Here is a 19,510-nt window from a genome sequence, read left to right as displayed (position 1 = left end):
TTGCTTATCCTCAAGCAATCACAATTCATACAACTATTTGTCATAGATTCAAAATACAAAGCATATATTTGGATGTAGTGACACGTAAAGGGTTCGTTTGTTTTGCGGAATTAACAAAACTAGGTTTTGATTGGGAGCCTGGTTTTGTCAAAATTGGGTTTTGAATTTTGAAATCTGATTTTGAGAAAACAATGTCTTGATTGGTTAACTTGGAAGATGACTGGGAAGATACATCTTCCACGTTTGGTTCGTAAAATTGGAATTGAAATTTTTTTTTTCAAATTTTCAAATTTATTTAATTTATTAAATTTGAATATTTTTATTATTTAATTAATTTTTCTATTTTAAAATTTATTTATTATTTATTAAATATTAAAATTTTAATTTATTTATGAATGAGGTTATTTTTTCCAAGTTATAAAAACTAGTTAAAAATAACAAAACAGTCTATGAACTGCAAAACAAAACAGCCAGTACGTATACCTGTGGAGCAGCTACAAGTCAGTGAAAAAAAGCAGAGGCAATGATGATGAGTGACAAACCAAAGGCAGCAATGACAAACCAAATAGGTTTGTGGTAGGCATAAAAAAAGTTGCTTTCAAAAACCTCCCTCAGAAACTCCCCACCCCAAGAGCCAAAGCAAAATCGCAGAAAATGTTGGAAGACACTTGGAAAATACAATCACTTTCAGTCACCATGACACAAAATAGTTTTCAGTCGAATGGTGAAAATCGTGGCGACAGGATGGTTTCAGTTTGTTTTTAGGTTAAAAATTCAGCAGATGCCAAAAATTGTTCATTTCAATTTTGTTATAATACCCAAAATGTCAAACCTGGGACTCAATTCCCAATTCCTGCTGTTTTGATGGAAGACTGGTATCCTCTTTTTGGGTCAAAATTAGAAGACTACATTTCTAATTCCATTTCATAATTTTGACCCAAACACCCATTTTGACAAAACCAGGTTTTGTCACACCCCCAATTCTAGTCTAATTCCGTAAAACAAACAAGCCCTAAAGGATTTATAGAGTATATATATTAATCTAAGTTGCCTGTTTAGATTTTGGAACGGATGCGGGTTTGAGATTCGGGTTTGAAATTTGTCTAAATTATTTTGGGCTTGGGTTCAGATTCGTTTTGGGTTCATCCATACAAAAACATATGTTTTTAAAAAAAATGTATTTGTGTGTATATATAATATATATGCAACAAAAAATAAATCCATAATTGAATCTCCTAATAGTAAAGGAAGATAGCAAAATACACCACCAAATGTATGTTTCAGTTCAATAGGACATTAATTGCATCATTTAGCCATACATACAAATTGATACACTTGGTCACATGCATGGAACATATTTCTATATCAAGGACACAGTTTGAGAATGAAAGGAATTGTCAAAAGATAAGTGCTGTTATCTGAATTTTTATTTTGTATTGGTTAGAGCATTTCTAACCAGGCTATATCAAAAGTTGAGATACAAATTTGAAGTCTTGGATTCAAAGATATCATATCTTTTTAAAGACATTCCGCTATGTAATGTCCCCATTTTAGCAGTTGACCAAGTGTGTGTGCGTTAGCCTTGTTCTACATGGTCCTGAGGGCTAACGAAGGGTTTAATGGGATCCTGGAATGTTTTGGCCTAGTCATTTCCAGTTTGGGCCAAAACGAAGTTGATTTACTTAGTTTCAGGCATACTTACTATTTTTAGTAAGTCGGCAGGACACAGTGCAGGTCAATTTTGGTGATTGGATTCGATACTCCTTGGTGAGAGCTTTTCGATGAGCTATCACTCGCATTATTCGGAGTCCGATTGCTAATACATTTTAATGCTTGAAGTTTTATTAAAGTAACGTCTAATTTAATTGTAAAATGTTAAAGTGTTACTTTAGTATTTATTTTATGGTGATGTGTACCCAAGGGAGACATAAGGGGTATTTTAATATATGTTTTATATATTACACATCTTTTATCCCACATTGCCCATATGAGTTGAGCGGACCCTTGGAAATATAATAAAAGGAAGCATTTGTGGCTTCATTAGGCAGGTTGTATATGAGAAGAAATTGGTGTGTGAGTTGCAGCTCCGTTCTTGGCATTTGAGGACGTCTATCCTCTCTTGTAACATTCTAGACGTCATTCCCTTGGGGTTTGGCCTTTGGAATTTGGTATTTTGCTCACATCTTCTTCACTACTTGTCCGACGCTTATGCCGCTTGGAGGGAATGGTATTATGAAGGTAGTGGACTGATTGAAGGACAAAGTATTGTAGCAGCAAGTTTGTAAGCATGGGCTGGAGTATTATGTCAATACTGCTGAAGTAATTAGTGAGTTGATAAATCTGCTATGTATTTGGTTTTATGAATTCTGAAAATAACATTTTATTAGCAGCAGTTCATTTCCACTTTGCATATCATTGTAGTTTCTTTCTTGTTTATGTTGTATGATACCAATTCCATGCACGACACACAACAAACAATAAATGTTTGATTTCTGGAGTTATAAGGGGTTTAAAACATTAAATGGAGAAATAAGAAGTTGAATGCAAACTGTTTGGCATAATTCCTTTCAGCAATTTGGTTTAGTTTTTTGGGACATCCAGGGGTGCCCATTACACGCTATAATCATCAATTTAGATGTCACCTATTGTCAATTTGGATTTCCTTTATAAACAAGTTTTCATTTCCATACACAAATGCGTAAATGACATATAAAAATCTTTTTTGGTCTTTTTAGTGGTCACAATAGGGTTGGGAGGTGAAATAAACACTTTAAAAAAGTCTTAAAAAAATGTTCTGAGACAAAATTCAGCCCAGTTCTAGATAGAAAATTCTTAAAAATTCGCTGCAAATTCAACTCGGGTTCCTCTGACAGAATTTGTAGTAAATTCGTAGGCTTGCAAGAAAATTTGGAGAGAATTTGACAAGGACCAGACTTTGTAAAAAATTGAACCAGACTTTGAGGGTTGCTGGAGAGAATCTTGTAACTTAGATATTAATGCATGAAAACACAAAGTAGACACGAAGTAGACACATGAATGCATGAAAACACAAAGCAGACACATGAAAACACAAAGTAGACACCGGAATGCATGAATACACGAAGAAGATGCGATATAGACACATAATCCATGCTTTCTTGATTAATGTCTTACTAGAGTCAAGAAGATGATTTATTTCTTCGATAGAATCTTGCAACCACAAGTTATCATTAGTACATACATGTATAAATAAGTTTAAAAAAATGCAAATTATGATAAATTGCTCCATGTGAACCTCAAAAGACGGAAGGAGTTGATGTTATCCATGTTGCCTAGATGCCAAATGTGCAATGGATTCCCTCAAAGATTACAGGTCCAAGCCCGTGTCTCAAAGGATCATGGGTCACTGACCCCTACCCTATCTTGGGACAAAGATCCAATCGCTTGGACTTAGACAATCCCCTCCTTGGTAACATCACTACCTTCTCTTATTGGCCATATAGGATGAAACATTGATACTTATATATCCGGTCACATTATTATTTGAAATCAGTCAACAATAGAGTAGATGTTATTATCAGAATTTTGGATTGGAATAGATGTTACCCAAGTTACTTAGATGCCAAATGTGCAAATGGATTCCCTCAAAGTTTACAAGTCCAAGCCCATGGCCCAAAGGATCACGGATTGCTGACCCCTACCCTATCTTGGGACAAAGATCCAATTTTTTGGACTTAGACAAGCCCCTCCTTCGTAACATCATATTCTTCTTCCCTTAAATCAAATGTAAATAAGAGTGGGAAAGTAATTATATGTTCAATCAATTCACATAATAATATTTGATCGTTTAAATACATTAAATAAATATCTAATTTAAATGTATTCTTTGAGTATATATACATATACGCTACCTATTATATATATATATATATTTTAATCTATGTTTTCAACCATATTATCTCTTTATCATTACCAAATATATTCATTAATATAGAATTCACTTAAACCATATATTCATAATAAAATAAGAAAACAATGCTTACTTCAACATTACCTTTAACTTCTCTATGCACTGAGTCCATGGAGAGGTTTTGTGTTCATTATATCTTTGTATATACATATTAGTGATTTCCATTATTTCTTTGCACTTTATGTTAATTTCTTTTGCTTAAACATACAATTTTCCCCTTCCATATTTGGTGGTTATACATCATCCAGAGATATATGACATTTGGTATGTGACGTGGATGTACAAGTTCAAGCTTGCTAATGTTGGCAGACGGTAATATTTCTGTGTAATTGTGGGTTGAGCCTGATCGATGTGTATCTCTGCTTTTCTTCAAATTATATTATTGTGTGTGTACGATTGGCATGGTACCTCGTTGCCTGTCTCCTTATTAGCACATAACCATTTTAATATATAGTTTTCTTTTTAAGTGCAGTGAATGACATCACTACATAGATGATCTCATTATTTCTTGTAGCACATATCCTCTGTATTAGTGTCGATCCTGGGTATTGGCTAAATGCCATCGACACTATGGGCTACATATATATGTGACAGTGAATACAATATCCTAAGATCTGACTATAATCTGAACTTGGCAAAGCCTTCTTCACAGTATGATATCCTCATGGGAAAATACAAGATGGATGTACATATATTTGTAAGTTCATATGCCTCATGACAAGAAGATGAAACTAGGACGAGTCGATAGAAGTACTGGTCTCCAAATGCTCCAGCGACTATTGTTGGCAGCCAATTCTCAGATACAATCATATATCTCTATATGCAGACGTCTCTTCTGAGTCAATGCTATTTATGGTGTTGTGTGTCTTCTATTCCTCAGATTTCTCATTGTCATATAAAACTTAGCATGGTAATGATTGTGTAGTTGCTGCCAAAGCTTTGAAATCATGCAGTATTGATTCTTTGTAAAAGCTCACAACTTCACCTCTGAAAACATTATTTATAATGGAACGGATGATCATGGCCATATTCTTATACTCAAGTTTATGACTGATCAGCTTTAATTCGCACTGCACATTTATTACTCCTCCTATGATATGTACAGAGTTCCTTTCAATATGAGCTGTTCTCTAAAATCTTAGTCATTATCACTTTTCAATTGAGCAACTTTTCCTCTACAGTGCTATATACCCTCAAATTGGCAATATTATAAGTCTTTATTCTTTTTTTTTGCTTCATCATGAATTTTTCCTCAGATATGTCCTTTGTTGTTCAAGGCCCTTAATCAGGCAATGGTAATATAATTTATTTGTTTTCTTTATTTTCATCAATAAGCATAATAGATATGGAGATGGTTTGCAGATATGCATGTGGAGGAAGATTTATACTTGTTCATTGCATGCCTGTGGTGGTCTTTACTTGTTCATGACTCTACAGTCATGTGCATATCATGTGCATATCTGCTAAAGCATTTGATTCAAAGTTTTGAAAGTATTCACTAGTTCTCTTTTTTTCGCACTTACGCTGCAATCATCAAATCTATTTCTTCTACAATTATTGTATTAATTGAGATGCCATTTGTCATAGATTTATGTCTGCCTTTCGGTTATGTCTTTTTAACCATTTCAGTTCTTGTGTTCAATTTTCCCTTTGCTCATTCGTGCAGTATTTTCCGAGAAATAAGAATATATGAGTTGGGATCCTTAATTATCTGCAGTCCCTTTAATCTGCATGCTTGATCACTTTTTTATACTTCAAAACTTTGCACCTTACAAGCATTTCTTTGATTTTATGATTATCTATCGATTGGCATCACTTTGATTTTATACTTCTTTCCATCTGATTCGATGGCCTTTTTGGGATGAAAGTCGCAATATATTATTATTGTTATTTGGTTTTTAAAAAACTCTCTGATGGTACATATTTTTATTTCATCCCTCTTTTACATGATGCGTGATTATTGGTTGTGGCATATACTGGAGGGACAAATCAAAGTGTCATCCCTTTCAAACATCTTTTTGTTTATTTGTCTTCCTTTTGGTATTCATGTTTGCAGTTGCCACAGAATATCTTATCCATTCTTTTTATGTGTTCATGGGTGTCTCTTTAATAACTATTTGTTATTCACTATTTTCATATATTTGCTTTTTGATATTCTGCTCATTACAGATTGCATGTTTAATAATGACATTGGCTTTTGCAATAATTTTTTCAAAGCCCCTGACTTTTGGATTTATTATATGTAATAACATTGTGATTTTAACAAATAGTGTAGTAGTAACTATCTTCTTAAGCATACAAGTGACTGATAGAAGCGTAGACAACTTTTGGGCAAATTTCAAGCAGCTGGTAACGTTTAATTTAGTGTAGATGTTAAACCAATTTGCCATTTATAAAAGATATTTGCCTGATTTTATATCAAGATAATTTTCAGAACATAAACATATGAGGATGCATTATAAACCAACAATATAAATTAGCAGATTCTCATAAAATACCGTAGAATATGTTATTGTATTATACATCAGCAGTACAATAACTAACATTCAAAAATCCAATCTTAAACATAGTTTTACAATCAGATTGGAATACTAAGAAAAGAACCTGTAAGCACGTGTGAGACATCTGATGTGACGTCTCCACAGACAATGGGTTTGCGTCTACTGTCTATCGGCACGAGGGTTTACGTCCTCAAGCTAGATGAAAGCTGAAACTTTCCAAATAACTCTCTCAAAAGAGAAACTGAAATCTGAATCATAGACCAAGTATGAAGAAATGAGCTTCTCCTTTGCCTTTTAAAGACCTAACCTGTGACTCTTCATCTTCCGTATTCTTGTCCCGGTCCCTCATGCGACTCATCTCCTATTCACTCTCTATTAATTAAAATTGACTTAATAATTCTGTATTGAGTCCTCAAAGGTCATATATTGGATTGGCCTATCATTTTTTAAAGTCCCAGAAAAAGGGGACATTACTGTCCCCTCTTGAGATTGTTTGCCTTCAAACAATTGCAAGCATGCGACCACGATACTTGGGTCCTATATCAACATCATGAATAATGCTTTGACAATCTGCTGTGCTACTGTGATATGAATAGAAGACTGAGAACTGCAAAGCCATTCACCGTCTTCCCCTGATAACAATACATCAAGCGTGCTAATGCTAGGATCCCAAACCATCCCATATGCATGTTCAATCAGAACAACCTATCCTGTGCTACCATCATATATAGGAAGATCCTCAATCCGACTGAGAATGTCACTCCAATTGAGATCAAAAGCACCACTGAGGTCAAATAATTGTAGGAACTCAACTGTGTGCCAACCAACTCCTGAAAACATTATGAACTATGGGAGTGTTCCTCTTGGTTCCCACAAACAAAAAAGCCATCCACCTTCCCAACTATCTATAATATCTTGCTGCTTTGTGCCCATAATGGGGGGAATATCCTAGCTGCTCAACTGCCACAATGCTACTCATCTCACTATATGCACTCTAGCTATACTGCTTACCACATCTCTAACCAAGGCTGATTTGTAATCCGCGTTATGTCCCTTTATCAAGGCAGCAACCTCTTGGTTGCAACAAATATCAATCCGAAACTCCTGACCAATATCAATGAGTGTGCTATCATCAAACTCGAATAGTGGATTCTCCATTATCCAATCAGAATCTACTTCAAACAAAGGGTTGTCTACTAGTTGAATGTGATCTGAAAATTTGGTACCTGGTCTTTTGGGACAGCTATCTAAGTCATAAGTCTGCTGGATGCTATCTAGTTCATTAATTACTTGGAAAAACTCTTTCCTCTTTTTACTCTCATGTTTCCTAGTCCGATTTGTGAGCCTACCCTGATTTTCTACTTCATGAAGAACAACCTGTGTAGCAACGAATGCCTCTTGAGTATCCTTAAGTTCCTTGCTGAGTTCCACAATTTCATTCTATCCTTTACTCAACTGATCAACATATATTCCAACAACCTTAAGGATATAATCCTTGTTGGAAAACAAACATAAATTATCTGATTTCATATATTCAAGGGCTGTTTCGACTGCCTGTAAGTCAGCAATAAGTAAATCTCCTTCCACTCCCCTTTGAGCCTTCATATGGAGATCCTCAATCATCTTGCGAGTGTTGTCATAACATACCAAAGATGCTACAACCATGTCTTCACTAACTTTCAGCTGGTTCTTTAAGACATTCATCTCATTATTGTCATGTTGATACAACTCATTGTCTTGCATTGTCATCTTGGATTGTTCCTCTAAATTTATATCATGTGTATAAGAAACACATGGTTCATCACACCTCTCAAGAATATAATCATAAGCCTTAATTTCCTTGCTCCTTTGATTTGAATGTAAAGGCAAAGCTGCTACTATGACATCATTCTTATGCAAACATTCCTCATTCAAAGATTTCAGCATGCTCTTACTTCGAGTAGAACCCACTCCAACATGTTTGTCAAGGCTAACCTCCAAATCACCAACGTAGAAATTTGTATGTTCCTTATCCATATTCTTCGCATTGTTGGTCTGAATTACTTTACTTTCCACCTCACTGTTATAATTCCCATAAAGCCTCATAGGAGTCCCTTTAGCCGGTAAACGCATGGAAATCAGCTCACTATCTGTCATACGATCTTGAAATTTGTTGATTCTATGCTTAATTAATTCCTCCATAAGCTTGAAGGCTGCTGACGAGAGCATCAACTTGAACAATCCTTCGCAATATTTATGTTTCCTCTGTTACAAACGTAAATGGCAGAATACTTGACATATTATCAGAGATCAAATGATCTATATATACAAAGAGGAGAGTTGAATAGAATAGAATCATTCTATTCTAGACTACACCTAAATATTAGAAACATTCCAATATTTACAGAGATACAATAAGATACAATAGTGGGCATTAAAAAGAAACATAAAGATTATTCTAATATCCCCCCTTAATGCTCAATCTATTTACTACACCAATAAATCCTTTGAATTTAACAAATTTGTTAGGACCAAGGGGTTTTGTGAAAATATCTGCTGGATGCTCTGAGGTAGGGACATAGAGTAACAGAATAGATCCATCTTCTACTAACTGTCGGATGTAATGGCAATGAAGCTCAATGTGCTTGGTTCGTTCATGAAACACTAGGTTCTTGGCAAGTTTGAGTACTCCCTAATTGTCTGAAAACAAAGAAGTTGGATGTGCTTGAGGAATATGCATATCTGCAAGAATTTGATGGAGCCAAACTGCTTTACAAGCTGCCTTGACATCGCCTCTATATTCTGCTTCTGTAGAGGAGAGTGCCTGTGCCTGTTGCTTTTTACTAGTCCAGGTAACTGTTGCAGATTTGATACTAAACACATAGCCAGAAGTAGATTTCCTATCATCAACTGAGCCAGCCCAATCAAAATTGGTGAATCCATTGAGCTGAGGAGTAGTACTCCTTGTGTAAAGAAGACCATAATCTGAAGTACCATGTACATAGCGCAACACACGTTTCGTTGCAATCCAATGATCAGTCTTGGGGTTCATCATGAACCGTGAGATGTAGCTGACTACAAAACTGAGATTAGGTCTAGTAGTAGTAAGGTAGATGAGACTACCTACTAATTGCCTGAAGAGTGTTTCATCTATAGGAGGAGAATCAGATTGTGTGAACAATTTTAGACCAGTCTCCATAAGAGTGGAGGCAGGTTTGCAATCTTGCATTCGAAACTTGTCAAGCAAATTTCTAGCATACTTGGATTGAGACAAAAAAATACTGTTGTCAGCTTGCCAAACCTTAATACTTAAACAATAATGAAGCAATCCGAGATCTGTCATATCAAAAGTTCTGCATAGATCTTGTTTGATTTATGAAATCAAATGTTCTGAACTCCCAGTAATGATCAAATCATCCACATAGACAACAAGAAAAAGAATATCATTACCAGTGTTTAATATACAGATTACTATCTGATAGGCTACGTTGAAATCCCTGAGCAACCAAGTACTGATCAATCTTTATGTACCAAGCCCGAGGGGCCTGTTTAAGATCATAGAGGGCCTTTTGGAGTCTACATACTTTTGGTTCTGAACCGGCAACCTTGAAACCTGGGGGTTGCGTCGTGTAGACTTCTTGTAGTTCACCATTGAGAAAATCACTCTTCACATCCATCTGATGAACTTTCCAACCATACTGAGCTGCAATGGCGAGAAGAAGGTGAATAGTACTCATCTTGGCTGTCAGGGCAAAGGTCTCCTCATAGTCAATGCCTTGGGTGAATCCTCGAGCAACAAATCTGGCTTTGTGTTTGTCCAAGGTACCATTTGCATGGTACTTGACCTTATAGACCTATTTACAGCTAATGGGTTTCTTCCTAGGAGGGAGATCTGAAAGAACTCAGGTGTGATTCTTTTGAAGACTCTAAAACTCAACATCCATTGCCTATTCCCATTCTAGAATTCCTTTGGCCTCTGCATATGTCTGGGGCTCAGGGATACTGTGGATGTTGGCCATAAGAGCAAAATTAACTGTGTTGTGCTAAATGCTCTTATTTTTGGAGGTGCTACCCTCAATGAGTTCATCAGGACGAAGATCACTAATCGTTTGAGCCCACCATTTTGGTTGAAGAGTAGAGGAGCCAATATCAGATGCTGTCGGAATAGCTAAATGAGGAGTAGGAGCAGGAGCAGTATTATTTGGAGGTGGTTGAGGTGGTGTATCAATAGCATCAGATGACTCATATAAAATAGAAGGACCCAAGTTAGAGATTGTTGAAGACTGAATCTCGAAATGCGGCAAGGAGGCAGAGAGCTGAAATGGTCCAAGTTCCTCATCAAACACAACATCATGACTGAAGGTTAAACGATCAATGTTTACATCAATTAGTCTGTAGGCCTTATGTGTGTGACTGTATCCTGTAAACATAAGTTTCTGGCTTTTGGAATCTAACTTAGTGCGTTTGGCATCAGGAATCCATACATATGCTAGAGAGCCAAAAACTTTTAAATGGTTGATCCTAGGTTTGCGACCAGACCAGGCTTCCTTAGGAGTCTTATGGTTAAATGCAAGGGCGTGTGACCGGCTAAGAAGGTAGACAGTTGTGGATACTGCTTCTGTGCAATATTTTCTGGGAACATTTCTATGTTCTAGCATAGCCCTAGCCATTTCTATGATGGTATGGTTTCGACGCTCTACAACACCATTTTGTTGAGGGTTGTGAGGTGTGGTAAATTGATGTCTAATGCCATGAATAGTATAGAAGGCAGAGAAAGCAGAAGAACAAAATTCCCCCGTCCCCCCTCCCCCCCGCCCATTATCGGTCCTAAGAGTATGGATGGGGGAACTAGACTCTTTCTACTAGGGCTTTAAACTGCTGAAATACAGGAAACGCATCTGATTTTTGCTTAAGAAAATAAACCCACATTTTGCGATTGAAATCATCCACAAAGAGTAAGAAGTACCTGTTCCTAGTAACAGAAGGAGTATTCATAGGACCACATACATCAGCGTGGACCAGCTGGAGTACTTTAGATGCCCGCCATGAGTCACCATCCCTAAATGGTGTCCTCTGTTGCTTCGCTGCTTGGCAAGCTCTGCAAATGCGATGGTTTGGGTCCGGATATCAGGTAGGCCATGGACTAAATTATCCCGATCAAATTGTGCTAGATATTGAATGTTCAGGTGACCGTATCGCTGATGCCAGAGGCTGTTGAGAGTGAATGATTTTGTGATGAAGGCACGTTCAAGGGAATCGCCTGAATCTACAAGCCTATAAATACCATGATCCTCAAGACCGACAGCAAGTGTAGTGCGAGAAGCACGATCAATAATCAAACACTTATTTCCACTCAAAACGACATCCAATTGAGGGGAGTGCTTCATAATCTAACTAACAGACAAAAGATTACGTTTCATGCTAGGAACATAACATACATTGAGGAACACGAGTCTTCTTCCTACGGACTGAATCTGAACATTGCCCTTGCCAACAATATTGTATTCTTTGCCGCCTCCAAAGATTATTGAGTTAGAATAGCGAGTGAATTCAACAATCCAATCATGCTTGTGAGTGAAATGTTAGGAGGCACCGAAATCTATGTATTAGGCAGAAGATTTTAAATGATCTACAGGTATGCTGGTCATAAAGGCATGGTAGATAGATTCTTTGTGCTTTGAGTGTTGGGCAGCATTGGCTTGCTTTTTAATTGAGTCTGACTTTTGATGCTCATAATATATGAATATCTCAAATGGCACAAACTTCGAGGTGAGAAAATGAAAGACCCAAAAAAATTGGAGTACCTAGAAGAGAGCTCGAAAAACCTAGAAATAATATGCTGTTAGAATTTGGATCTGCTTGCTCGAAAATCAAGGCACCCAGAAAAAATTGACGACAACCCATTTGATATTTCGGAAAATCAACCAAGAATATGTATTCAAAATAGTTTTTCAACCCCCAAAAATTAGGGTTTTAGGCAAAATCTTAGCCGACGAATTAGAGAGTCAAATTTGCAAAAAAAATGGAGGTTGCCAGTAAAAATGTTTGTTATTGGAATGCTGTTTTCTCCCTCAAAATGCTTGTCTTGACTTCTGAAAAATGCAAAAAGCATCGAAGTACACCTCCAAACGGTGGTGGATTTTGCAGAAGATGTGGTTTTAAATTGCAAACCCGTCTGTAAAAAAATGTTAGAATAAAAAACGCGACCTCTGAAGTGGGGATCTAGTCATGAGCAGAGATACATGGGATTTCCAAGTTTATGCAACAACAAATCACAAGTTTTCTCCAACAAATCGTGGGTTACAGACTAAGAATCGAAAAACACCCAAACTAAGTTGCATGCGATTTTGAGAGTACGAAAAAGCTGTCAAAACATGCCGAATCCTACCACTGAAAACGTGATTTGCTGGTCACAGTTTTCAGAGAAAAATTCGGCGCAGTCCCGACCACGATTTTGCTAGATTTTTTATAAAACGATTTTTGATAATAAACCCTAGCTCAAGATTTCTCTCAGCAAAAACCCCTAGGCGGGTTTTAGAGAAAATCAACTGAATTTTTATTGAAAAAATTTAAACAAATAATTTCAAGAAGAAATTATAATTTTTTTCAAAAAAATTTAAGTATTGGCTTTGATACCATGTTACAAATGTAAATGGTAGAATACTTGACATATTATCAGAGATCAAATGATCTATATATACAGAGAGGAGAGTCGAATAGAATAGAAACATTCTATTCTAGACTACACCCAAATATTAGAAACATTCTAATATTTATAGAGATACAATAAGATACAATAGTAAGCATTAAAAAGAAACATAAAGATTATTCTAATACCCTCCTCCAAAAAGCTAACAAGGTTGTCTGCAACATCTTGCAGATTTTATTATCTGCATCAAAAATTGAGGATATAATGGTGCGCATGCAAGTGTTTACATTTCCTGAATGGTGCTTCCCAATTTCAAACAAGAAGCATTCTAACAGTTGAAGAATTAAATTGTTGCATTCAAGATCAATCATAATATAAATGATTCTCTTCTCCATAGTATCTAAAATTTTAACTTTCTTGGCAAAAGTAGAATCTTTGGCATCATGTAATCCCTCTAAGTTTCCCACAGCCAATTGCAAAACTTTCCTCAACACAACATTATTATAGGCTGCTATATGAGCTGTTATTTGCATAATCTCGTTGAGACATAAAGCACCTGCAAGCCTCACTTCTTTATGTGGATGTTCCATGAACTCGAGTTGGACCAAGGTTACCATTGTAGGCTATAAAGCCCAATTCGCGAGCCTACAATTTGCTTGCTCTACATTGGTCAAATATGTTTCTATCTCTTCCAGTTTGGAGAGAACATCATTTGAGGATTCCATGTGTTCTAGTTTTAACCCAAGTATGTATAGCCAACCCAATTGTTTTTCTTTCTGCAAGTCTCTTAGTTGAGGATCATTGAATGTATTGTTAAATTCCTTGGAGAAGACACTATTTTTCAAAACATCCATTTCTCAAATTTTACTTCCAACCATATACCCTTGAAGAATTTTTCAAACTGCTAGAATGCACCCCTAACAACTCTACAAATAAACCTTATATCGAAATAATAACAATAGTGGAAAATATAAATTTTCAATACTGGCATGTGATTCATAGAGCATCTTGGTCAATCGTTTGAGGCCATTCCAAATACCCTGCTTCACTCCTTTCCTTCCAAGGAATTTTTCGAACAATTTGTATGCAAAATTATTTCCAGTTTCTACTTCCAACATTCAAAGTTCAGGCATTACGTCCACCGTTTCTGTGCCACTGAAATGAATGACTTCTGTTTGCAAGATCTTTGCGTTTCAAGTTCACTAGAATAGCTGGAAAAGACTGGCTCAATGCTTGTGGCCCCCAAACACATACAAATCAAATTTAAAGGTTGCTCCTGTAATATACAACATTAGAATATTCAGCTCACAAATTCAATTTCAGTAAATATTGAAGACTTGCAACTTCCAATACTCACCGTTTTGCACAGAATAGCAATTCTAGAGTTCATTAATATGGTTGTAGTTGAGAATATAGTTTGTCCCTGCTCTGGAAGAGTTTTTTGCACTTGCGCATATGGCATCATCGCAAAGACAATATCACTCGGCAAGTTTGAGGTTATTCACTAATGCCTCCCAACAAAATATATTAGTAAACCCTCCCAAAATTTACTGCTGAGTCATCGTTGTGTATTCTTCTATGACATATCAAATAACTCCATCTATATTGTCGTTTACCTTTATATTACAAGAGGCCCGATAAAAATGAATCTTTTTTCTAATGTTTATCAAATAATATATTTACTTCACTATCACGTCAAATATAATTTTGAAGATGAATTGTTCTAGCATGGTGGTGTTACTTTAGAAGCTGTTACAACACAACCACAATGTCCTATTTTGCTATCTGTCTTCTTCAATTATGTTGAGATGTAGAATGTTCATTTCCAGCTAACAACCTCGTCACTCTATTTTTACCTCCAAATTTGCAAAAGTTGCAGATGGGTATCGATGATGCCATGTTGCCCAACATTCTGAAATGGTTCTCCCAAAAATAGTTACGGCAAGATTTCCTTGAGCCAAGAACAATCGTTTCAAAACCTGCCCATAATACAATCGCCTTTTTTTGAAACCTAATACAACAATCACTCTTATTGAAACTCCCAATTAAAGAAATGGTTGAACTCGAGTTTTTTCAACAACGATTCCCAATCTAGTATAGCCTTGTTTGCACAATGATTTTCTATTAATCACTAATTGCATGACTTGTAACCATTCAACCTATGAAAAACTCAAATAATATGAACTATTTTTTAGCTCCCATAACTGCTCCCGACCTGCAATGCAAATTTCTCAATGCTGTGCACACTTAAAAGATGATTATGATTCAGGACATCTTCCACAATCATCGAGCACCAATCTATGACATATTTCCATTCATTAATGTAATCATCAAGTAATTTGGAAGATTAGTTCTTGTTTGAATTCTGGTGACTGTTGATACTTCAGAGAAAAGTCGACCAAGTAGTAGTGTCATATATATGTGCATTAAATTAAAGATGACGCACAACCTATGCTCTCTTCATATGACCTTAGGCTCGGCGCAAAAAAGTTCACATTCGGTAGCAATATTCTAGTGCTTGCCAAAAATTAATGCCCCAAACTATACTATGCGTCCAATATGAATGTCTCGTCTCTATATTTACAATGAGCTCCGACAACCCATCAATACTCCAATCTTCGTCGCCATTTCTCTGGTTCAAACTTAGCCAATAACATGCTCAAATTGATAAGTTTGTTGCGTGGACTATAGTTTCAGCACAAAATACATTCTTGCTTCAAAGTTTGTAAAAAATCAAAATAATGTATTTTGTGATTTTTCAAAATGAAATGATATAAGCCGAAAATCAATTCCCAAAGGTTGACGTCTCAACTTACGACAAGGCATCCAAGCAGTAAATCGGGCCCACACAAATTTTTCCGTTTACTATATGAACATTACAAAATTTAACTCTATGTGTATAGGTGTTATAAATATATCGGGTTGAAATATTTAATCCCCAATTTAATTTTTATTGAAGCTTTGATATTGTAATGTCCCCATTTCATCCTTCTAAATTTTGTATATATATTTTCTGTTCATCTTTGATAATCCAAAATAATTCTTTTGACATCTCTTACATGGCTATCATGTCTAGAGGGTTGTGACCAATGTTCCCCCGAGTTTCCGGACGGGGACAGCAGGGGACAGTGAGACGGGTTTTCAGGACAGCAATTTTTTTGCCAATTTTGGAGACGGCGTGGGACGGCAAATGGGGACGACGAAAGTGACATTTTTGTTTTTTTAAAAAATTTTTTGTGTTAAAAAATTGGGGACGGATGCAAGTCTCCAATGAAGTCCCCGAGACGGGGATGTCCCCATCCTCGAAATGCTGGCTTTTTTGGGGGGGACGCGTCCCCGGGGAACATAGGTTGTGACTCTTTAGATGTCCTTAGTTTAGTTTTAATTTTATTATATTATGATTCAATACTACTTAAACTATTTATTAGAGAATTAATTTATATTATATAATTTTCAAGAGTATTATTTATTATTTATTATTTTATTTTATATTATCATAATATCTTTATATGATAATAATATTTGATGTATTACTATTTAGTATGTATATTAATATATAATCTTATTTTATTGATATATTGATATATATACTATGATATATTATATACATGGTTACCTGGAGACCCGTCTCCCCCCTAAAAGTCGCGTCTCGGAGACTTTTCGCGTCTCCGGAGACCTCAAAAAAGGTTGGAGACTTCATGACGAAGTCTCCTGAAGTCTCCCCGTCTCCTAATCCAAAAAGTGAAGTCTCCCCGAAGTCTCCTAGTAAAATATAAATGTAAAATATAATATTAAATAATTTTATATATTTTATCCCTCATTTTAATGTTTTTAATACAAAAATTAAGACCACTAACAATTTAAATGATTAAATCATTTAAAATATTTAATTTAATAAATTAATAACTTTAAAACCATTATAAACACTTTAAAAAAATATTTTTATTCAACAATTTAAATGATTAAATCATTTAAAATATTTTTGGAGAGATGATTTTTTGGAGAGCATGATAGCTGAAGAATTTGAGATGGATGATCACAACCTTGTGGAGTAGATGATAGTACCATCGACATACTAATACTAGATATATTTCTGTTTTTTTGTTTATTGTAGAAAGTGTTCATTTTTGTTTGCATATCGGCAATTCAGCATCAAACTGTTTTTTTGAATTTAAAATTTGAATATGTAATGATATTCTCAGTGATTATCAATCTGATATGATGGTGATCATATGCAATATTCGAAGAACAAATATGTCTATGAGATACAATATTGTGATCATGTGAGTTTTGAAATCTTTGACTCTATGAGTCTATTTTAATTTTTAATGTGACATTACTATTATTATTTACTTTAGTCTTACGGTATTACTATTTTCAAATTTTGTAATTACTTTTAGTATTAGACTCTTTAAACTATTAAAAAAATAAAAATAAAATAAAATTGCCGTACCGGTACCAGTACTAGTACTGGAGACCTCGAAGTCTCCCCGTCTCCCGGTGACCTTGATTATATATAATATTATATCATACTTTATTAATATATTATATTCATTTATGATTATATCAATAGTCAATAATATTATATTCAATAATATATGTTGATATTATTTAATATCTTTATTATTTATTAAACCTTTCTTCTAGGAGGAAATTATAATTATAGTTCTAACTAAGGGACATGACATTGATGCAGTAAAAAGGAACTTGGATGCTTGGCAAGGTGAAAAGAAAGCTCCAGCAAGCCAACAAGTGAACGCCATGGGACCAACTAGTAGGGAGGGTAACATGACGTGTTATCCACAAATGCCGATGTGAATGCAATAAAACGAACTCAAAAGCTCGACAAGGTGAAAAACAAGCTCCAGTGAGCGAACGAGTAAAAGCTAGGTGGATCCACTAGTATGGAGGATAATACGATGTGTTAGCCACAAATGCTGAGAAACACGATATGCTGGCCCTGGTAGAGTTCCAGCCCATGATGAAGATTTCTCAGATCTGTTATCTGTGATGGGCTGATGGTGGAAAAAATAGCCAACAACACTGATAATCACAGAATTCCAGAAGACTACCAACATTGTGCCTGCTTGACCTCCTTTTCCTTTTGGATCTTAATCTTCTTCTGTGTATCTTGATCAAGTCTGCAATTTTTGTTATCCTTTCTTCTTCAAGCAAGTTACTCAAGGAGAGCACATTTCACATCTCAATGTTATTGGCCCAAGTATCCATGTTGGCCAAACACTCTTTAATGTACTGCCATTCCGTCTCCACTAGCTAGAAAATAGAAATTACCTGATTAAGATACAGATTGTTTGCCCAACCTATAAAGTAACCATTATTGAGGAAGAAATCTTCCCTTTCTTTTGCAAAACCTTGTTTCCAGAGCTGTTTGTACTTATCCAGAAAATCCAATTCTCTCCCCGTATTCCTCTTCATAGGCCTCTCCAGTAAATGTTTCCAATTGCATGATCAGAGTTATAGCTGATATGGGCTTTGCTATAGGCTGCATAGACATGTTTGGCAGCACATTTGTACTTCCATTCTTGTATTTGATCACCTGATGAAGTTATAGAAATCTGCCCATCCTTTTGTAACATCATACTTATGACAACCATTTCTGAGCATGCTAATTCTGTAAAGGTTTATTATCTGTGTGTGCATCTGTTTCCCTCTCATTAAGTAATGCCATTATTTCTTGATTGCTTGGGCTAAAGCATACAACTCCTTATCATTCACCGGATACTCCTTCACTGCTGGAGTAATGACCCCTGAATAGTAGCATATCGGTTTCGCACCTTGCAGCAAGATGAATTCCATAGCAGGTGCAAATTAGCTAGGGCCAGCATTGGAGCATTGCAAATCTTATATTTCAATATTTTAAAAGCCTTATCATATACATCATGCCAGTGAAAGTGCTTAACTAATGCTGCAACCTAATTTGGCATGGACCAGTTCCTGATAGCTTCCACGTTTGCAAGATATGTTCATTAGCTCAACTTGAAACTCAAATCTTATCCTTCAATATTCAAAAGCCTTATCATACACATCGTGTCAGTGAAAGTACTTACTACTTACCTAATGCTGCAACGTAATTTGGCATAGACCAGCTCTTGATAGCCTCCACTTTTGTGAGATATGTTTAGCTCAACTTGAAACTCCAAATAAGGGTTGATTTTATGTATTAGAGATAAAGGAATTCTATCTCTATATTTTTGGTTACAAGAGATCGTGATTCATAACAATGCATTTTACAAAAGATTCAATTGACAACCAAATATCATTTTAATAGTTTCAGAAAATTGTAGTGTATACTTTTCTTGTATTAATCTCAAATAAATATGAGATGGAATTTTCAGATCATTTCGTTATGATTCACCATTATTTTTCTGTGACATCCCTTCTTTTAATTCTTTATCCTATTACATTCGTTAA

General features: G+C 35.5%; 1 protein-coding gene across 6 annotated transcripts in view; it reads left to right on the top strand.

Annotated features, from left to right (window-relative positions):
- The window catches only part of LOC149541831 (BAG-associated GRAM protein 1-like), a 257,279-nt gene that overhangs the window by 92,786 nt on the left and 144,983 nt on the right, over nt 1-19,510 (top strand). The window lies entirely within an intron of this gene.

Source organism: Cupressus sempervirens, chromosome 8 (assembly GCF_028749045.1).
Source record: "Cupressus sempervirens isolate cs-2001-9-10 chromosome 8, ASM2874904v1, whole genome shotgun sequence".
Classification (NCBI taxonomy): Eukaryota; Viridiplantae; Streptophyta; class Pinopsida; order Cupressales; family Cupressaceae; genus Cupressus; species Cupressus sempervirens.
This window is presented reverse-complemented; position numbering and strand designations above follow the sequence as displayed.